This window comes from Schistocerca cancellata, chromosome 6 (genome assembly GCF_023864275.1).
Source record: "Schistocerca cancellata isolate TAMUIC-IGC-003103 chromosome 6, iqSchCanc2.1, whole genome shotgun sequence".
Taxonomy (NCBI): domain Eukaryota; kingdom Metazoa; phylum Arthropoda; class Insecta; order Orthoptera; family Acrididae; genus Schistocerca; species Schistocerca cancellata.
This window is the reverse complement of record NC_064631.1, coordinates 174,166,840-174,190,260: the sequence shown is the minus strand read 5'-3', so window position 1 is coordinate 174,190,260 and position 23,421 is coordinate 174,166,840. Positions and strand designations below refer to the sequence as shown.

The following is a 23,421-nucleotide window of genomic DNA, read 5'->3' as shown; positions in this document are numbered from 1 at the left end:
AGTTACACCGGCGTTCTACCCCACGCCCCTCCTCCATCGAGAAGACAACTCGTCCAGCCATGGACAATTGGTATCAAAATCGTGAAGAAATGATTTACTCTTTAATTACGGCTAGACGCCCAACTTGGTAGTCCACCGCGCTTGTGGCGTGTTATCTTAGCGGCGCGAGGTGCGTGTTGTTTGTTTCGGCGCCCAGACTTCCGTAGCTGGCGCTGTAGTCGCTTCAGAGTCCGCGCGGCCTTCGCAGCATACTTTCTCTGCAGTTCCGGCTGAGATGCCGTTCGCGACGTGTCGTGCATTCCGCTGCTGTCACGTGCTGGCCGAGGTTTTCGTTGCAGCCGTCGTGATGATGCTGCCGCCGTGACGCCACATCATCATGGCGTAACTGTCGCCTGTTCCACCTGCGGGGCAGTCTTCGATGCCATCCCTCGGCGTTGTCCGACCACGTCGACACAGCCGTCGTCGAACGCCTTATCCTAAGTAAGTGCCCGACCATTTGTAACGGTGTCGACAGCGCGTTCGCAGTCTTCAGCTCTGGGTGAAATCAGCTCGGCGAACTCGTCATGACTCTGACCGAGCAAGCTACAAAATTAACTGAAAAAAAAATGACGGATGGTTTTAATGAACGGTGTGACCGACGTTACGCTACCTTTCACGGGTCAGCCACACGAAAATACATTGGGCTGATGCATAAGTTCGTACCGCTTTTCCCTAAGTTCAATAAACACAACAGATGTACATAACGCAGACTTTAGTCATCAATAATATATTCTCTTTCACTATCTACAACAGTCTGGCAATGATAGGGCAACTTTTCGATTCCCCAAACTGTATAAATCACTTGGTTTTGAGGCGAAGAACTCGAGCCATGTCCGAAGCCCGTTTACTACATCTACATCTACATGGATACCCTGCAAACCACTTTTAAGTGCCTGGCAGAGGGTTCACCTTCACAATTCTCTATTTCCAATCTCGTATAGCGCGCGGAAAGAATGAACACCTGTATCTTTCTGTACGAGCTCTGATTTCACTTATTTTATCGTGGTGATCGTTCCTCCCTATTAAGTCGGTGTCAACAAAATATTTTCGCATTCGGAGGAGAAAGTTGGTGATTGGAATTTCGTGAGAAGATTCCGTCGCAACGAAAAACGCCTTTTTTTTAATGATGTCCATCCCAAACTCTGTATCATTTCTGTGACACTCTCGCCCATATTTCGCGATAGTACAAAACGTGCTACCTTTCTTTGAACTTTTTCGATGTACTCCGTCAGTCCTATCTGGTAAGGATCCCACACCGCGCAGCAGTATTCTAAAATCATCTGGAAAGGAAACTGAGTGAAGCTTGTTCGGTAGTGAGAGGAAAAGGTGAAAATCTGAGGGCTCAAGAGAATGTGAATAAGTTGCGTGCAGAATGACTTCTCAACCCAACTCCCGTATACTTTTTTTACAGTCTAGCAGAGTGAGTGGGGGGGGGGGGGGAGAGAGGAGGTATAGTGGAGTAGCTCACTTCACGTAGTCTTCCTGGTCGTTGTTCTTGGATTACGTCTGCAAGACTTCTCAGTTGTTGATAATAAGAGTCCTGAATGATGGTTAAAAAAAACAATGACCTGAGATCATCAGTCCCCTAGAACTTAGAACTACTTAAATCTAACTAACCTAAGGACATCACACACATCCCTGCCCAAGGCAGGATTCGAACCTGCGACCGTAGCGGTCGCACGGTTCCAGACTGAAGCCCCTAGAACCACTCGGCCACTCCGGCCGGCTAATGATGGTTACATCTCTGGAAAGCAATTCGTACTAGACCACACCGTTGCTGTACCACCAGATAAATAACATTTTTTGTGGATGTGAACAGGTCTTTTTGCTATATAGCTAGAGAAGGAGGCCGAAATGCACGCGTCAACTCACGCAGGTGGGCGGTAGGTCTGAAACAGGATACGTAATGAATGCTATAAAGAAAAGTAGGTAACTGCTGGAATACTCAACTTTAATCCATCATTTGTATACAGCATTCTTGATGATACAAGTGAGACTCTCTCTAGATATGGTTAATGGCGCCTTGCTAGGTCGTAGCCATGGACTTAGCTGAAGGCTATTCTAACTGTCTTTCGGCAAATGAGAGAAAGGCTTCGTCAGTGTAGTCGCTAGCAAAGTTGTCGTACAACTGGGGCAAGTGCTAGTACGTCTCTCTAGACCTGCCGTGTGGTGGCGCTCGGTCTGCAATTACTGACAGCGGCGACCCGCGGGTCCGACATGTACTAATGGACCGCGGCCCATTTAAAGCTACCACCTAGCAAGTGTGGTGTCTGGCGGTGACACCACACTTTGTACGGCGAGTTTCTTCTTTCTTCGGATCCTGCCATTCCTTTCTTTTCGTTATGTTAGCCCAAAGGCACAATTTCTCATCACCAGTAACGACACAGGATAGGAATGATCGGTGTTGTTCATGAGCCAATTGATGACGAGCAAGCAGAGATGCACAAATGGTCACCCATTGATTTTTGTGATTTTCGCTTCGAATATGCGGTACCCATTCGCCCAATTTTTAACCTTCGCCAATGCATGCAAATGTCGCACGTTGGTGGAGTTACCAGAGTTCATCACATTTTCCAGTTCTCGAGTACACTGGCGGGATCATTGTGGATGAATGCGCTTAAACGATCTTCCTCAAACCTCGAAGGTCTTCCTCAACGCGGAGAATCGCCAATGTCGAAACGACAGTGATGTGTGTTATGTCCTTAGGCTAGTTAGGTTTAAGTAGTTCTAAGTTCTAGGGGACTGATGACCTAGAAGTTGAGTCCCATAGTGCTCAGAGCCATTTGAACAACAATGTACGTAACTAAAACTCTCTCCAATTCTGAATATAAGCCGGAGAACTTTAGTCCTCCACGTTTGTTTAGTTGATGTTGGTCTAACAGCATGACAAGCGGTTTAGGGAAACATCGCTCGTTCTCAACCACAACCACACCCCACCTGTTCCTCGTGTAGATGCAGTAAATAGCGGACGATAACCGGCTGCCGGCCGTTGTGGCCGTGCGGTTAAAGGCGCTTCAGTCTGGAACCGCGTGACCGCTACGGTCGCAGGTTCGAATCCTTCCTCGGGCATGGATGTGTGTGATGTGCGTAGGTTAGTTAGGTTTAATTGGTTCTAAGTTCAAGGCGACTGATGACCTCAGAAGTTAAGTCGCATAGTGCTCAGAGCCATTTGAACCATTTGATAACCGGCTAAACTGAACGGAACGGTACCGAACCTGAATGAACACATCCCAAAAGTGACGCAGAAGATATGATCTCCAGCAGGCGTAAAAATTCGGCCCACTTATTCTCGCCGTGACCTATTTGGCATTCTGGCACGTCAACGCCGTCGCCTCCAGGGTCTGTGATTGGGGATGGAATACTGGGCCGCAGCAAAATTACAGAACCGCACAGAGTGTTCACCACCAACGACAGTGTGCTCAATTGCTTAATTCAATTTTCCAAAGTTATTGCCTCGATCACTGGAGGAGGGGGAGGGGAGGAGGAGATTGGTGTTTAACGTCCCGTCGACAACGAGGTCATTAGAGACGGAGCGCAAGCTCGGGTGAGGGAAGGAAATCGGCCGTGCCCTTTCAAAGGAACCATCCCGGCATTTGCCAGAAGCGATTTAGGGAAATCACGGAAAACCTAAATCAGGATGGTCGGAGACGGGATTGAACCGTCGTCCTCCCGAATGCGAGTCCAGTGTGCTAACCACTGCGCCACCTCGCTCGGTCGATCGCTGGAGTCGCAGCTTTCCCTGTAGCTTCGAAATGATCATTTTTAGGTGGCTAGTTTCAATCTGTCTTAGTAATCCCCGGTTCTGGTTCCCTGGTTCAATGTGATTTTAACATGCTCGCACATATCTGCTCATCTAATTTCAGGCCAGCCCAACTTTTACTAAATGTGCAAATGCATGGATACGAGATTCTGATTTTTCATACAGAGAAACTGCAGTGTGCAGATTATGAAGGTCCGAGTAACGACGATATTGTTGCAAGATTCGTCCTTTCAGAGAGACAAACATGGAGTAACGACGATATTGTTGCAAGATTTGTCCTTTCAAAGAGACAAACATGGCCAGCGTAAAAGTTTACACATTATTTCACTCCGCATGAATTTCTGACTTGTTATCTTGTTTTTAAATTACTGAGACAGGGAGTTAGTCGAACGTTCGTAACAAGTTCTAACATTACACTGAATAGCTGTGATTCAAAAAATTCATTAAAAACCCTTGTTATAACATCATTACGTATTAGAATCACTCGTTTTGCGAAACTTCTGGCTAAAATATCATTCAGGCACGATGCATTCATCCGTCACTGAACTCACTAATGCACGCTGCATTCTGAGTAGCAGAGAAGAAAACGCTCTGAATGCAATCGTCCTGTTGCACATGTCTACCCATGTTTCAAGCGAGCTTGGTGTGATATCACGAACGGCCAAATAGGAGCCGAAATTACCACAGCGCCTTGCTTGTATGTTTCGAGAAGTATTACAAGGAAGCGCCAACGCAGGTGCACCATCGCTTTTGCAGCACAGGAACTAGCGGTCGGTTCAGAAGAAAGAAAATACGCACTGTTAAACAGATGCTATATTATGATTTAGTAACGAATATTTGTGACCCACACCACGACGTAGATGGCGGCTGTCAACTGAGCAGGCGCTACACCTCCACAAACGCTAACTTTATACAAATAAAGAAAGTTTATTGCGGTTGTGTTTGTTTGTATTCAATTTTAAATAATGAATAATCCGCTGTACTCCAGAGAGACATGTTCTCAAATATTACTATTTGCGACTTCACGACGCATATGTTTAACAGAGCACGCAATGCATGCATTGGACTCGCGGAGAACACGCCCCTGTGGCGTATCACTGTCTCATAACTTTTATCACCTTAGCGTAGCTAATGAGTTCCGTGCCTGTTGCCACTGCTGTACGACTGGATTCGTGATTCAGAAAGGTCACAGCTCGTAGTAATAGATGGAAAGTAAATCCGGCGTTCCGCAAGGATGTGTTATAGGCCCTCTATTGTTCCTGATCCAAATAACGACGTAGGAGACAATCTGAGTAGCCCTGTTAGATAGTTTGCAGATGATGCTGTCATTTACCGTCTTCTAAAGTCATCAGATGACCAAAACGAACTGCAAAACGATTTAGATAAGAATCTGCATGGTGCGAAAAGTGGCAGTTCACCCTGAATAAAGAAAAGTGTTATTCACATGAGTACTAAAAGAAATCCGCTAAATTTCGATTACGCGGTAAGTCACGCAAAAAAATACTTACGGATTACAGTTACAAACTAACTAAATTGGAACGATCACATAGATAATGTTTTAGGTAGAGCAAACCAAAGACAGCGATTCATTGGCAGAACACTTAGAAAGTGCAACAGGTCTACTAGAGAGATTGCTTACACCACGCTTGCCCGCCGTATTCTGGAGTATTGCTGTGCGGTGTGGGTTGGGTTGTTTTGGGGAAGGAGACCAGACAGCGAGGTCATCGGTCTCATCGGGTTAGGGAAGGACGGGGAAGAAAGTCGGCCGTGCCCTTTCAAAGGAACCATACCGGCATTTGCCTGGAGTGATTTAAGGAAATCACGGAAAACCTGAATCAGGATGGCCGGACGCGGGATTGGACGGTCGTCCTCCCGAATGCGAGTCCAGTGTCTAACCACTGCGCCACCTCGCTCGGTGTGCGCGGTATGGGATCCGCATCAAGTGCGACTGCTGGATGACATCGAGAAAGTTCAAAGAAGGGGAGCTAGTTTTGTGTTATCGCGAAATAGGGGGGGGGGGAATAGGGCCACAGACATGATACGTGAATTGGAGTGGCAATCATTAAAACAAAGGCGTTTTTCGTTGCGACTTTTCCTCAGATTGCGAAGACATTCTGTTGGCACCCACCTACTTTGAGAAAAATGATCAATAAAGTGGGAGAAATCTGGGCCCGCACAGAAAAATTTAAGTGCTCGTTTTTCCCTAGCGCAGTTCGCGAGTCGAACGGTAGAGAAACAGCTTGAAGGTGGTTCATTGAACCCTCTGCCAGGCACTTTATTGTGAATAGCAGAGTAATCACGTAGATGTAGATGAAGTGTGGTGAGGAAGGACATAACTACTCCAAAGCAGGATGGTAAAGGCAGAAACCACAAAATAAAAAGCGAGGAAGGCGCGCACTTAGCCGTGCCGCAATTCCAAAAAAGCTGCGCCAGGAGAAAGAGAGATGCAGTCAAAAAACCGCCTCCTCGCCCCCCACCTGCCTTACCAACAATAAGGTGTTTAACTGCTTTCTGGGAACTGTCTTAAATGCGTAATTATGTAATTGTATGTTTCTAACGTGCTTTTTTTTCCTCTTGAGTTTCAGTAGTCTTTCATAAAAACGGAAATGAATATCATATAATTTGAAAGCCTGCTAAAAGGCTCCATTTAAGTCATGTGATGCCTGTGACGTCAGTGGCTAGTTCGCTGCCATAGTACTAATTCGGCCGGCCGCTGTAGCCAAGCGGTTCTACGCGCTTCAGTCTGGAACCACGCTGCTGCTACGGTTGCAGGCTCGAATCCTGCCTCGGGCATGTATGTGTATGATGTCCTTAGGTTAGTTAGGTTTAAGTAGTTCTAAGTCTAGGGGACTGATGACCTCAGATGTTAAGTCCCATAATGCTTAGAGCCATTTCAACCAATACTAATTCACTTCGATGTCTTGTTTTGGAATTTACTGTAGAAATACATCTCTAAAAACTGCTGAAATGTTGTTTTTAAATGTTCCAGAGAATGAGAAATGCGTATATGTGGTTGCACTCTACTGGCAAATTGCCACTTCCAGTTAACATTACTTTACCTGCGTGACAAGCTCTCCCCCTCCTGGAAGGAAGGATAGCGTTATTCTTCAGAGTTTAACTCATAGCAAAAATTGTCGTTTTACCCAACTATAAATAAATTCTACGGTAGTTCAGTTGTTAAAACCGTAGCGTAGACCGTTTAATTTTAGATGATGATGTCCATAATACATCGCTGGTTCCCCAATGCGAAAAAATATCTCAATTTACTTGTAATACGGCCCTTCAGTCCTTTCATACGAAAACCAAATCACAATTACAAAACTTCACCACACCGATCAGGAACAGAATATTATTGTTTTTTCCTTGGCGTTTATACGCGCTTACTTTTACAATAGCTTTTCACACACGTGACGTTCAAACAAATATTTTCTACATCTACATCTACATCTACATGGATACTCTGCAAATCACATTTAATTTCCTGGCAGGGGGTTCATCGAACCACCTTCACAATTCTCTATTATTCCAATCTCGTATAGCGCGCGGAAAGAATGAACTCCTATATCTTTCCGTACGAGCTCTGATTTCCCTTATTTTATCGTTGTGATCGCTCCTCCCTATGCAGGTCGGTGTCAACAAAATATTTGCGCATTCGGAGGAGAAAGTTGGTGATTGGAATTTCTTGACAAGATTCCGTCGCAAAGAAAAAGCCTTTCTTTTAATGATGTCCAGCCCAAATCCTGTATCATTCCTGTGACACTCTCTCCCATATTTCGCTATAATACAAAACGTGCTGCCTTTCTTTCAACTTTTTCGATGTACTCCGTCATTCCTATCTGCTAAGTATCCCACACCACGCAGCAGTATTCTACATCTACATCTACGTGATTACTCTGCTATTCACAATAAAGTGCCTGGCATACGGTTCAATGAACCACCTTTATGCTGTCACTACCGTTCCACTCTCGAACGGCACGCGGGAAAAACGAGAACTTAAATTTTTCAGTGCGAGCTCTGATTTCTCTTATTTTCTCGTGATGATCATTTCCAGTTAATGTCACTACATTTATAGTCAATGTGACCACATTTCTAGTTACTGTGACCACATAGATGTTACATTAGAAGAAACAATGTTTTTTTTATCTTTTTACTGCCCAGCTAGGATCCTTACTGTTTAAGCTTTTTCAAGTTTCATCGTCTTACACAAGATGAAGTTAAGTCTGCTTCAGACACGGACGTTAGTTTCCACTCACAAACAGCTCAGCCCTTACGTTTGCGTTAACTGCATGTTGTACATGCTTTATATCTCACCGCATACAAAACCCCATGGTCCTACACCCCATTATGCTGAGGCAGTATGGTGATATCTTCAATAGCAGCAATGCTTTCCAGAAAACGGTAATTGTCTGAAAGCAAAGTAGATGCATTATTCTCATTTGTCCATTTCTCAGACTAAAATTAATGTGAAGCTATATACAATGCGTCCCACAATCGAAACAACTACTACTGTGAGTTCTTGCTTACACTATTTTCGCATTTCGTGTAAAACTTTCAAAGATTCGAACCTGTGTTCTTCTTATCCGTAGTTAGACGCGCTATCCATTACGCCATAGAACCCGTGTTTCTTCATGGACCTCTGCTAAGTATTGCGTATAGTGGAAATCAGCACAAAGATTTGCCAAGAATAATTTTATTGTGCTTTGGGTCGTTTCATGACTGATAGTCGAAAATGTAGATATAAGATGCGGACCCATTTACTAAAGTTCCAAAGTTCCTCAGTTTTGAGCGGGTTTAATGGTATTGCAGAGAGCAGGGAAAAGAATGTCCTTCCTTGCAAATATCGCCGCCCTAAACGAGTAGAGCATAAACGCATCAATTTGCGTAAGGTTTCCACTATCAGCTTTCACAAAAATCTTTTCTATTGTTACTTAAAGGTGGTAAATGCGTTTTCCATCGCTAAATAGCTAAATTATTTGCAGAAAAAGCTTCGCCTTACTGTAGTCTGTGACGTCACCATAGCGTTTTCAATCACGTGACCAACTCTTGATATTTAATGATTTTTAAGCTTTAATTACATCAACAGATTTTTGAGAGAGTATTGACCGTAATAGCAGTTTGAATATTATAATCACTGCGAATAACAACAATCCGAACCATATTTGTAACATAAGGAAATACCCCAAGGTGTAGCCTAGCCGTCCCCGACAGCCACAGCACGGGCAGAAAAATGTAGCTTGTCTACCACGCAATGACTATGAGGCCACAGAAATTATAAGCGAAGCTGGTGAACACTCTGTGCGGTTCTGTAATTTTGCTGCGACCCAGTATTCCATTCCCAATCACAGACCCTGGAGGCGACGGCGTTGACGTGCCAGAATATAGGTCACGGCGAGAATAAGTGGGCCGAATTTTTACGCCTGCTGGAGATCATATCTTCTGCGTCACTTTTGGGATGTGTTGATTCTGGTTCGGTACCGTTCCGTTCAGTTTAGCCGGTTATCGTCCGCTATTTACTGCATCTACACGGGGAACGGGTGGGGCGTGGGTGTGGTTGAGAACGAGCGATGTTTCCCTAAACCGCTTGTCATGCTGTTAGACCAACATCAACTAAACAAACGTGGAGGACTAAAGTTCTCCGGCTTATATTCAGAATTGGAGAGAGTTTTAGTAGCTACGTACAATGTTGTTCAAATGGCTCTGAGCACTATGGGACTCAACTTCTAAGGTCATCAGTCCCCTAGAACTTAGAACTACTTAAACCTAACTAGCCTAAGGACATCACACACATCCATGCCCGAGGCAGGATTCCAACCTGCGACCGCAGCGGTCGCGCGGTTCCAGACTGTAGCGCCTAGAACCGCTCGGCCACCCCGACCGGCGTACAATGTTGTAGTGCTGATATTGATGTATTGTAGGGTGTAGTATGTGTCTTTTTGTCTTGTGTCCTAACATTCAGCAGAATAAATTATTAAGTGATTTTTCGTGGTTAGCACCATTGTGGACGATTTTTCTATGGCTTTTGGTTATAGTTGTTCTCCATCTTTCAGTGCAAAATTACTTTACCCACATTTTATATGTATCTGCATTTGAACTGCGTGTAACTAGCTGTCGATGATCCTTCTGTATGGCAAGGTTAAGAACAGTTTTTCAGCATCTTGCCTTTCCATTTCTGGGAGATATAGTTCAAACCATGTTGGATGTTCCTCTGACGTCACCTATGTTTAACTATGTTCGTAATGCTGTGTCCGTTTGCCGCGCTATGATCTGCTTTATTTTGTATAATTGGAACAGAGACTACTACTGGCAGTATAAGCCACATTGTCAACGAACACGTGGAATGTATTATTATGGAGAGAATAATTGAAGAAGCACCAAGAGTGCACTCACATTTTGTTTACTGTTGTAAGGACAGAATATCGTGCACAACACACGGATGCGTGCGGCAGAATACATGCAGATATATTGTCACGCTATGGAGATGCTTAAAAACGACTATGCATCCCATTGCGTCGCATAGATCTTAGTTTCGCTCAGTGTCATGATTCTTGGGGACATGTGCATCCTAGGTATATACATTGAGTTGAGATTTAAGATTATTGTTTACTGAGGTTATTGAGTGAATGTTGTTGGTCGGACTCTTTGTATTTTTATATTTTGTAGCACTACGTAGAGTTGTTGATGCTTTATTATGAACGGAGAGTTTTCTTGCCATTCTCGAACTTGAGCTCAATAAAATATACTGTTGAAGACTTAGTTAAGCAACATTGGTACACACATTGTAATGTCTTATACAGAAAGGTAATGGTAACGTATTTTTCGCAATGGATTTTTCCACCAGAGGCCTAAACCTTACGCATGACTTACAGTGTTAAGGCGCGTTTACATTGAGCTCAGAACATGTTTTGTTCGGAACATTGTGTGCAACTTGTCCCCTCAACATGTTGGCAACATTGTTCGTTGTTCGCATTCCCGTTTACATTAGCGACCAACATTTCTACGTATTCGCATAGTCTGCTGCGATGAACTGGTAGGTTACTTTGTGTATTCACATCAAGAGATACGCTATGTCAAGTGAAGAGGAACAATTAATGACATTTGGTGCTGCATTAATAATACTTAACGAAATTAACAGACGAAGAAAACGACGTAGTCGTCGTTGGTGGACCAAAACATACTATAGAAGACGTGGCGGGAATGACATGCTTTGTGAGCTGAATAACTTTCGTAACTTCGCTAGGATGTCACCGTCAGATTTTGAAATGTTGAATATTATAGGACCAGTTGTTTCAAAGAAAGACACAAATTTCAGAAAAGCAATCCCTGTGAACCAAAGACTTGCTGTTACTCTTCGTTTTCTGGCATCAGGAGACTCCTATCAAATCCAGCCATATCTCAAATAGTTCCATATCATCCAGGAAACGTAGATATTTAAATCCAAACCACTTCGCTTCGTAAAGTGTGTCAGTACCACATCCAGATTTTTTACTTTCCTCTATTTTTCTTTTCTCTCGTCGGTACTGAGACAAGAGAGATTTAATTTTTTTGTCCACGTCTCTGCTGCTTGTGACAAGCGCCGCAGCAACCTTTTGCAATGAATCATGTTTGATTTTAGTGTTTTTGTAACCTGCGCAATGTACATTCCACAGGCACTCCTCTGCCTCACAGAGCGATATCAATTGGAAAATGTTGTCTCGTGACCACTCCATTTCAAATAAAAATGAAGGGACATAAAATAAACGCACCACTACACTCCAGCAGAACAACCACCAAAACACTCACTCAGAGCAAACGAATACTAGCGCTGCGTAGCTGAATTTACTGGTGGTAGGCCACGAACAATGTTTCTTTGATCTCTACCGACGCAGCCGTGGAACATTGATTTTGTGTTGCGAACATCGGTAGTCCATTACTAGCCACTAACAATGTTGCGAACAATGTTGTGAACAATGTTGCGAACTCAGTTTAAACGCGCCTTTACAGGTCTCTCCACGAAAGGTATACAAACGAGGAGCTGAAGTTTTCAGAAAATGTGACAATGTCATTACATCGATGCACTGGTATTCTCGATATACATCATCGCGTGAGTGAATTTAGACTTGTAATGAATTTTGTCGTGTATGAATTACAAATTTACTACGTAGTAAGTACTAAAGCTGTTTTATTTTATGTTTGTTGATGTCATATTATATGAGTATGATAGGAAGAGTAGACTTTGAGATGTATTTAGGAGAGTAATATATTTTTCGCTAGTACCAGAGCATCGTGTTTCATAAAAATGAAATCACTGGAGCCTATAGTCCATTCACAGTATTTCCAAAAATGTTCACATGTGTATGAATTCCTAAAGAACCAAAGTGCTTAGGTCATCGGTCCCTAGACTTACACACTACTTACGCTAACTTATGCTATGAACAACATAGCGAAAAGCGTTGTTTACGTTAGAAGCCGCCAGTTGATTACTTAACGATGTAAGAAGTACAAAGAAACCCTTGTTTTAAATTTGTTGCTATAGATCGAGCGAAAACGTTGTATTGCCGCAAAATTTATGGGGAAGTTTGAGTTGCGCTAGACGCCAATCAAACAATGTTATTACGAAACTCAGTCCAGGGCTCCGCATCGCATCCATTACTGTTCTCTTGCCCACCAGGAAAAACACGCCGGTTTGCGCACGAACACCAGCTCTTGCAACAGCACATCACGTGAGAGGAAACTTTGCGGAAACTGACAGATATACACGCCGCTTACTTAGGCCATCTTAGCAGGCCAGCTGACGCTCCACGATCGCTGGAGCCTGTAGTTCACTCACAATATTTCCAAAAATGTTCATACGTGTGTGAATTCCTAAAGTACCGAACTGCCAAGGTCATCTGTCTCTAGACTTACACACAACTTATGCTAACTTATGCTAAGAACAACATACACACAGTGTTTCCAGTAAAACCACGCCTGTTGCAGTAGTGTTTCAGCGTTAATTCACCCTGTGTTTTGCTATCGTATTTGTGGAATGTTCCGTAATCCAGGCATATCACAAGTATTGTAACTTCATTCCATATTGTTGTATCGTGTACGCTTGTCTCACCTTACGTAGTGAGCTATAATCTTCTACGATGATATTTTAATTATATATCTTCACACCAGCTCTACACTGACCTTGTTTATCGGCTTGACAAAGCAGCCATTTACGTCTTTGATTTAATCCCTAAAAAATGGCTCTGAGCACTATGGGACTTAACATCTGAGGTCATCAGTCCCCTAGAACTTAAAACTACTTAAACCTAACTAACCTAAGGACATCACACACATCCATTCCCGAGGCAGGATTCGAACCTGCGACCGTAGCAGTCGCGCGGTTCCGGACTGAAGCGCCTAGAACCGCTCGGCCATCACGGCCGGCTGATCTAATCCCTATGCTGAAACATACACACAAGAGATCTGATATTCATTGATACTGCCGATGTTGTACAAGGAATTTCGGACTCTGTTCATTAAATGATCATGTTGAGTACAAGTGTGCCCACAGGGTCACTTGGCGTATTAACTTCGTTGCACACACGCTCTTACCGGAAGTCTTGATCAGGTTTTGTGAGTAGCCTAGCTTTATTTTGGCATAAGGCCATCCAGTCTGCGCGATTTGTATGCGAAAGAGAACGATTATACAGCAAACTACGATTACCTACTTTGAAAGCACTTTAGCCACAGTTTATAGTCTCATTCTTTGTACCAGTAGCGGTTTGTGGTTTATCAAGTAGTGCTTTGTGAAGAAACACGTTAGGGTATACTTAACCCCGGCCGAGTTACTGAAAGCGTAATCAAGCGCGAACTAGTAAGAGAGCCATTCCGCCTGGCCGAGCGTACGTCACCTCGCTGCACAGTTACGGCAAACAGCTGCAGTGGAACCCGAGTGGCAACACTGCCTTGACCTCGCCCACTGCTCCTACATCAGCGCTGACGCCGCTGTTCCTATCTCCGGCCGCATCCGCCGTTGTGTTGCAACAACCATTCTCAATAGCCAGCAAACGCCCCAACGACACCTACGCCGAATAAAAACTAATTCATTTTCTACTTTAATAACTTTACGTTGGAAGTCATTAATACTTCTATTCTACAACAACTTTAACTTATAACAAGTTTGTTTGCGTGGCCATTCCCCGCAGCAAGCATAGAAATGCGTTTTATCTACAAAACAAGTACTTTAACTTATTTTCCACTTTTCTAAAACCGCTATTACCTTACATTCCCAAAAGTTATTACTTCTAATACTTCAAGAATAAACCACTAGGCATGATTTACTGCTATCACAGCATCGAAATATCTGAGAATACGAAACTGAACATGAATATCTTGCTGCCAGCGAGATCCAGATACAGTGACTCACGTGGTTATACGGACAGACATGATATTTGCCTTCGTATTAGTGATTTCATTAATAATAAAGCACTGGTATAAAGTAAATACTAGTTCCTGTAAGAAATATAAAAACAAAATGCCCATCGTACTTCGAAAGAACACCGCAAATACAAACATAGGAATTGAAAACACGATCAAAAACAAAAACCAATATTGCACAAAATTATTCGGACACCTTTCTTTCTACCTACGGTCCAAGAGTTCAGTATCTGGTACACACTCCTTTCATCTTAATTACTTCTCTGAGACCCCTTGGAATGCTCTCCACTAATTTCTAGGTGTACTCGGGAGATTTCTGCCTCTCTTCTCGCAGTCTGTGGGCGAGCGGTTGTAGGTGCTTCAGTCCGGAACCACGCTGCTGCTACGGTCATAGGTTCGAATCCTGCCTCGGGCATGGATGCGTGTGATGTCCTTACGTTAGTTAGGTTTAAGTAGTTCTAAGTTCTAGGAGACTGATGATCTCAGATGTTAAGTCCCATAGTGCTTAGAGCCATTTGAACCTTTTTTATTGGTGTTTTCCTTAATTCTTTATCAGTTTTGTCCCAAAGATCCCCAATCACATTCAAGTCGGGTGATTGAGTGGGCGATAAAGGACCTTTCGACAGTTAAACAATAACAACATCTTCACATTCCGGGCCGTGTGTTTCTAGTCGTTGTCTTGGTTAAGCTTAAAATATTACTCAGTCCTCATGCTTTCGGCACTCATTTGCAGACTGTCCCTCAGTATTTTGAGATACTGAAAGTGGCTCATTTTACCTTCAATAAAAACCAATTCACCAACTCCATTCACCGACATACTTCACAGTTGCTTTGAGATTTTTCTCTTGAAGCTCACAGAAAAGTCCCCATCGCATCCCACTTAGATTTAGTGGTAAGATGGCCCCAGTGGATAGCCCGTCGTAAACAGAACACAGATCAAGCATGAAACCAGGAAGAAGTATGCTGAACTGTGAAGAAAAAGTAAAATAGAAACAGTGAACGATCCGAGAACAAAAAATGCGATGAAGAGCAAGCTTTAACAGCAGCAGTGTCGTGGGTAAGTTGTCATGGACTGCCAAACAGGCGAGCCGTCTTCAAAACTGCCTTATGCCTTTTTCTTCATATCATTATGAACTGTCGGTCCGGTCATTGAAATGTTTGTTCTCTTTCTGTAGTCTTGGCAGTTGTCATACTATACATTAATTACATGTGATAAGAATATGTTGCCGTCGCAAGTAAATCTGCTGAATAGTGACAGATACCACATAGACGTCTCACGGAATTAAAAACAACAAGTAAACGGGTGTGAACTATGTTATAACAAAGGAATTCAAGAGTCAACCCTTCCAAAACGAAACGCAACTTCAGAAATTTATCTTTTTATAGAGCACAAAGAAACTGCATGTTTGTAAAACTGTTGCACTGATTTGCTGCGCAGCTTATGTAACAAACTATTATGGTTTCCGATTTCCTTTGGAATGATCACATTAACATTCATGCGAACACCTATATCGTGCAAAGAGGCATATCTCACTTACCAGTCGTACAAAATAGATGCGCTGATAAGATTCCTATCACATGACACGTACTGTCACTAATGCCACGTATGACACACCAGACGTGTTTCCCGGTGGAGGATCCGGTTTAACAGTCGCCTTGCAAGGGGCGATTCTAGAAGTTGGTCAACTGTTAATTCTTTATCTGATTTTAATCTGTGTTTTAATGTTTAATACCTTCTGTTGTTGATTCTGCACTTGTCAGCCTATTTTTATGCTGCTGCATTTGTTACTCTCTGTTGCGGTCACAATACATTGAAAGTGTTTTATCTCCTTCATCACGCGTGGTGTCTGTTTCGTAGCACATCTTTCGACAGAACACCACTCCTATCTAAACAAAGTACTCTATAGGTTTACTACTTTCAAGTAACGAAACGAAGGCAGGCTGCCAAAAGAACATTGCTGCGAACTCCGAAAAGTCCTTTTACATGTCAGGAAAATATTCTTCCATATAAGTTTCACACGTAAACAGTTAAATTGTTATCAAAGGGGTTTGAACGCAGGGCCTTTGGTACACCGACCTCAAGCTCCTCCAACTTTTTTTGTTGTGTAAGTAGTTTTTTTTAAAAAACCTACTTTTTTTAAAAAAAAAGCCTACTTACAGTTGCATTTGTTCGGGCGTACGTCCCATGACACTCGTTCAAGTTCATCAATGATCCATTCTCTTTTTTTTTATTGTAGAGGGCAGCTAACCCTCTGACCGAACACGCTGAGGTACCGTGCAGGAACCAATTCAACATCACGAGATCTGCTAATCAAACATTCACAGATACGCTTTTCCTGTCCTTCGTTGTTCTGGTGTTACTTTTAATTACCGTTTACGCACCTTCTACTGGACGATAGCACATATCACGAACTAAGTCGGTGTTTTGGTTGATACTATGTCGACGTACAATGTTTGGTACGGATCTGAGTATGACTTCTGGAGGTTTGGATGTAAGTAAAAAGCTTAGCTCTCTTAATCAGTTTTTCAGTGTACGTGACTTTGTTTTAACAGGCTTTCGCGCTCGTGGCAGTGGTAACATGTTTACCTGCGTTGTTTCATTGTTGAGATACGGATAGAATTCGTGACATATCAAAAAATTTCCTTCCTCATGATATCTGTTGCATGATAAGATAAATTAACTTCAGTTGAAGTAAAATCCATTTCCTGCAGGCTACACTATTGTAACTTACTCGCACGCCAGAGCTAATGCTCTATAATCTGATTTTGGGTTTATGAAGGAGAAATACTTTCAAGAACACTAACAAATGCACCGATTTACTGCAAAGTCTGCTTCGCAGTTTCAGGGTGCATGTCCTACTCACACTTCAAAATCTTAAAAGTTATAATAATAGTGATAACCAGTTTTTGAATAATGATGTGTACAAAATAGACATTATGTTGTGGAGAAACCAGGAACGGAATTTTCCGCTAATGCAACTGAGAATAATGTTGCTACGGAACAGAGCAATGGTTGCAAACTGTATATACTCTAATCAAAATATCCACGGGTGTACTGCCGGTCTACAGTGTCCAGCGGGCACAATATTTCGGCGATCATACATGTCGCCATCATCAGGTGAACTGACGGACTGAGCTCCTGGCGGCGGCCGATTTAAATACCCTCCGCTGTCCGCGCCCCGCGCCACGGTCGCGCGGTGGAACAGATTGCGACGGCGTCTGAGATGACGTCGGAGTGATGGCTCTGTCCGCCGTGGTCGTCACAACTATACGTTTGCTCGATTTACTCTTGATTAACCCAATCGCTGGTTCCCAAGCCTTGCTAAGATTATAGCCACAGTCACGGTTTATGAGGTCGTCATTGGTGCGAATTTCGATGGCCTCTCTAACAACGCTGTCCCAGTATCTCGACGTCTGTACCAGAATCCTCGTGCGTTCATACTCCATAGCGTGATTTTCCGACAATGTTGAGCGACTGCCGACTTGCTCGTGTACATGTCGAGTGTGCCTCTGGTGTTCACAGCATCGATCCTCGACGGTACGCATCGTCCGACCACAATGACACGGAATCTGTTACACGCCGGCCTTCCTCAAACGCCGGCCGGTGTGGCCGTGCGGTTAAAGGCGCTTCAGTCTGGAACCGCGTGACCGCTACGATCGCAGGTTCGAATCCTGCCTCGGGCATGGACGTGTGTGATGTCCTTAGGTTAGTTAGGTTTAATTAGTTCTAAGTTCTAGGCGACTGATGACCTCAGAAGTTACGTCGCATAGTGCTCAGAGCCATTTGAACCACTTGAACCTTCCTCAAACCGAGGTCATCTTTGGCGCTCCCCACCAATGCACGAGTTTTATTCGGAGGACAAAACACAGCGATTTTCCCCGAGAGTGCGTCTGTATATGGAATAAACGCAGTGCCTACTTCCTCCCTCGTGATTTCATCCATCTCCACAGGTTGTGCTGTAGTGGTTGGGCGGAGAGCACGTTGAATCTGCCACTCTGAGTACCCATTTTTTCGAAATACAGGTCTCAGATGTTCCAATTCCTGGGGTAGACTCTCTGCGTCAGAGATAGTGCGCGCCCTATGTACTAGAGTAGGAAGGCCGGCGTGTACCAGATTCCGTGTCAAAGTGGCAAGTCGTATATTGGTCAGACGACGCGTACCGTCGAGGATCGATGCCGTGAACACCAGAGGCTCACTCGACATTTATACGAGCAAGTTGGCGGTCGCTCAACATTGTCGGAAAATCACGCTATGGAGTATGAACGCACGAGGATTCTGGTACAGACGTCGAGATACTGGGACAGCGTTGTTAGAGAGGCCATCGAAATTCGCACCAATGACGACCTCATAAACCGTGACTGTGGCTATAATCTTAGCAAGGGTTGGGAACCAGCGATTGGGTTAATCAAGAGTAAATCGAGCAAACGTATAGTTGTGACGACCACGGCGGACAGAGCCATCACACCGACGTCATCTCAGACGCCGTCGCAATCTGTTCCACCGCGCGACCGTGGCGCGGGGCGCGGACAGCGGAGGGAGCGCGCCGCGGGCGGAGGGTATTTAAATCGGCCGCCGCCGCGACCGAACCCAGTTCTCTCTGAGCAACCATAGCGTACGGATCTCCTTACCGTCATGTTCACAGGAGCTCAGTCCGTCAGTTCACCTGATGATGGCGACATGTATGATTGCCGAAATATTGTGCCCGTTAGACACTGTGTACCGGCAATACACCCGTGGATATTTTGATTATAAAATACGCCGGGATAAACTCAGAAATTGTTTATACTCTACTCCTTTTATTCGATATAGCGGAAGGAAAGGAGGCAGGTTTGGATTAAGCTTCCCTTCGAGTATGGTGTCATATGTTCGGACTGGCGAAATATTGGGAAGGAAATCGGCCATGTCCAATTAAAAAGAACCATCCCAGAGTTCGCTTTCAGCAATGTGGGGAACTGCAGAAGACATTTATCTGCTTGACAGATATAAGTGGTGCTGGCGTTACAATTGCTCTGGCACACCAGGCTGCTAATGTCTGCTACTCCTTCGTGTCCCTCGTTAGTTACCCTCATCACAATGTTTGCTAGGCCTGGTCCAAAGTCCTTTCCAGTATAGGGTCCCGAACCCAGTTGCTGGACAGACTCACTTACTGGTAGTCTTGGGAGGCAGATGAATACGAGTATACAGGGTGTTACAAAAAGGTACGGCCAAACTTTCAGGAAACATTCCTCACACACAAAGAAAGAAAATATGTTATGTGGACATGTGTCCGGAAACGCTTACTTTCCATGTTAGAGCTCATTTTATTACTTCTCTTCAAATTACATTAATCATGGAATGGAAACACACAGCAACAGAACGTACCAGCGTGACTTCAAACATTTTGTTACAGGAAATGTTCAAAATGTCCTCCGTTAGCGAGGATACATGCATCCACCCTCCGTCGCATGGAATCCCTGATGCGCTGATGCAGCCCTGGAGAATGGCGTATTGTATCACAGCCATCCACAATACGAGCACGAAGAGTCTCTATATTTGGTACCGGGGTTGCGTAGACAAGAGCTTTCAAATGCCCCCATAAATGAAAGTCAAGAGGGTTGAGGTCAGGAGAGCGTGGAGGCCATGGAATTGGTCCGCCTCTACCAATCCATCGGTCACCGAATTTGTTGTTGAGAAGCGTACGAACACTTCGACTGAAATGTGCAGGAGCTCCATCGTGCATGAACCACATGTTGTGTCGTACTTGTAAAGGCACATGTTCTAGCAGCACAGGTAGAGTATCCCGTATGAAATCATGATAACGTGCTCCATTGAGCGTAGGTGGAAGAACATGGAGCCCAATCAAGACATCACCAACAATGCCTGCCCAAACGTTCACAGAAAATCTGTGTTGATGACGTGATTGCGCACCTGTGTGCGGATTCTCGTCAGCCCACACATGTTGATTGTGAAAATTTACAATTTGATCACGTTGGAATGAAGCCTCATCCGTAAAGAGAACATTTGCACTGAAATGAGGATTGACACATTGTTGGATGAACCATTCGCAGAAGTGTACCCGTGGAGGCCAATCAGCTGCTGATAGTGCCTGCACACGCTGTACATGTTACGGAAAAAACTGGTTCTCCCGTAGCACTCTCCATACAGTGACGTGGTCAACGTTACCTTGTACAGCAGCAACTTCTCTGACGCTGACATTAGGGTTATCGTCAACTGCACGAAGAATTGCCTCGTCCATTGCAGGTGTCCTCGTCGTTCTAGGTCTTCCCCAGTCGCGAGTCATAGGCTGGAATGTTCCGTGCTCCCTAAGACGCTGATCAATTGCTTCGAACGTCTTCCTGTCGGGACACCTTCGTTCTGGAAATCTGTCTCTCTACAAACGTACCGCACCACGGCTATTGCCCCGTGCTAATCCATACATCAAATGGGCATCTGCCAACTCCGCATTTGTAAACATTGCACCGACTGCAAAACCACGTTCGTGATGAACACTAACCTGTTGATGCTACTTACTGATGTGCTTGATGCTAGTACTGTAGAGCAATGAGTCGCATGTCAACACAAGCACCGAAGTCAACATTACCTTCCTTCAATTGGGCCAACTGGCGGTGAATCGAGGAAGTACAGTACATACTGACGAAACTAAAATGAGCTCTAACATGGAAATTAAGCGTTTCCGAACACATGTCCACATAACATCTTTTCTTTATTTGTGTGTGAGGAATGTTTCCTGAAAGTTTGGCCGTACCTTTTTGTAACACCCTGTATATGGAACATCAGAATTACAATGCACAACAGAATTAAAGGATGACTTTTTCGTAACCCCTTAATTGACTCCGACTGCGACGCTTTGGCTCAAAGGTGCTTACAACCCTCCTCTGTAATGGTAGAAAACCTTGGCGCCCTGCGACGTTTCAAACAGCAATGTGTCGATACATGTGAAAAAAAAGTATACAGCTTGGACGTCTTTGTGAGCTTTAAGTAGGGTAATGATGCCACATTCGGACCAAATTTGAACGTAATTCTACCAAACGCCGCCGTGGACGTGTTACACGATGAGAGGGTCGTCATAACCCCTCTTACCAACGCTTCACACCTCCTTTCGCTATCTCTGTGATGGAGGTCAGAACTGCGACATCCGGCGTTGCGAAAGCGCTTTTTTACTACGGGTGGCCGAAGAAAACGTTTCAGATACAGCACCGCTCAGAATCTACACAGAAGGGTATATAGGGCGTCAATGAACCTGCACCTATTCCTGAGGCGTTGGCCCTCACAATTCGCTGTCGAAAATGAGAGTTCGGAGTGCGACGAGCAACAGCAAGATGTTCTTCAGATGTTTTGACACTATCGCTCATTTCACGTCTTCTCTATGGACATTGTGGTGCTTCATCCTCATTGAACCTGATGGCATCCGTTTGGATCGCAACGCGACCGCAGTTTTTGCTCTCGTTTACAGGTTGGAACCACTAGGGACCATTCAATCAAATTCGACGAAATTTGAAAGTGATTCAAAGAAGGAAAGCGTACTTACGCTTTTCCAACACTCCAGTTTCTCGCCCTCTTGTGGCGTGATCTCACCGGAGTGCAACGTTATCATGTCCGTGAGTAAAACAGCAAAGGGACCGTTTAAGAGGCTTCAGTTCGGCAGCGCCCTCGGTGCCACCCACACGCCTTTGTTGAGCACGTTAGAAACATACCTTCATAAAGTTGGACACCAAATCAGCCCCGCAGCTGCTCTAGCGCTTGTGAATTGGGCAACCCCTTTGACACACCTTTGGTGGGGTTTGCCTACCCTCAGGCGCTAGAGGAACCGTCGGGCTCCATTGGTCAGTTTCTGACAGGCACATTTGTAACGTACCCAACGAAGCTGCGTGGGTGGCACCGCGTTGTTGCCAAACTGGGGGGTGGGGGCTGTCTTACCCCTTTGCCGTTTTATTCACGCACCTATTGATGTTGCAGTCCCTCGTGATCACGCCACAGCAGGGTGGAAAATAGGATGGCTAAAAGAACGTAAGTACCCATTGCTGCTTCGGTTGCCGTTCAAATGTGAACGGTTTGAACGGTGCCTAGTGGTTCCAGCTTGTACACAGGAGCAAAAATTGCGGTCGTGCTGCAATCCAAAGGGATGACAACACGTTCAGGAAAGATGCAGCCCTACAGTGTCCTTACAGAAGGGCTGAAACGTTCGAGGGTGTTAGCAGTGTCAAAAGACGTTCGAAGTCCGTGGTTCCGCGTAGCGCCCCAGTCTGCTCTCTCATGATGTCTACTGAGGTCGCTGATATGGAGTACTTGGCACTAGGTGGCAGCACAAATCACCTAATATGAATAACGTATGTTTTGGGGGTGTCCGAATACTTTTCATCACATAGTGTATCTGGGATGCCTTGCAACGTTCTGTTCGGAAGAGATCTGCATCCCTCGTACTTTTACGGATTTATGGACAGCCCTGCAGGGTTCATGGTGTCAGTTCCCTCCAGTACTACTTCAGACATTAGTCGAGTCCGCGCCATGTCGTTTTGCGGCACTTCTGCGTGCTCGCGGGGTTCCTACTCTATATTAGGCAGGTGTACCAGTTTTTTTCTTTCTTAAGTGTATATTATCGTACTGATTAATTTGAGTCCGGATCGTTGTGCCGTGTGTGTGTGTGTGTGTGTGTGTGTGTGTGTGTGTGTACGTGAGCGGGCTGGGGTAGGGGACGGTTGAGGCTTGGCGACGGATATCGGCCAATTACTCCAAAAGCATGTTTATGTTTTTATAAGTGTAACCTTCAAAGATATACACAAAATGTGGCTTCGTGGTGGGCTACGTCAAACTATAGTCCAAAAATATGCGTACCCTTTGTCCGTGCTTAGCCTCCATCGTACCGGCTTGCTGAGATCATCTTGAGTAATACAAGACGTAGCGACTGTAGTACACGCTGGAAGACATGGTCATTAATACAATGTGCTGCTTTTCAATCTTTCATCTATATACCAAGATTTGTCAATCGACAATAGAACATCCTACATCGGAAGCTAGAAACGAGAAAAATAACAGGAAGTTTTCTTCAACTTCGTAACAGTGTCATCTCCACGATTTGACAGCAGATACAACACTTGGCACGGAGAGATAGCATTTCAAAATTTCGCAGCACTCTGATACGGCAGCTCGGCAACATGTCAAACTGGACGCACGAGCGCTGTCGTTGCTCGATTCTAGGGTTTTTTTGCCTGTTCACGGTGTCTGTTATCCAGTCCTT

At 44.5% G+C, this 23,421-nt stretch overlaps 1 protein-coding gene across 1 annotated transcript in view; it reads left to right on the top strand.

The window, feature by feature from the left end:
* The first annotated feature begins 249 nt into the window (after positions 1 to 249).
* Positions 250 to 23,421, top strand: part of LOC126191024 (TD and POZ domain-containing protein 3-like) — an 85,873-nt gene continuing 62,701 nt past the window's right edge. The window contains exon 1 of the mRNA XM_049931723.1: positions 250 to 480. The gene's annotated coding sequence lies outside the window, so the exon portion shown is untranslated. The remainder of the gene's footprint in view (positions 481 to 23,421) is intronic.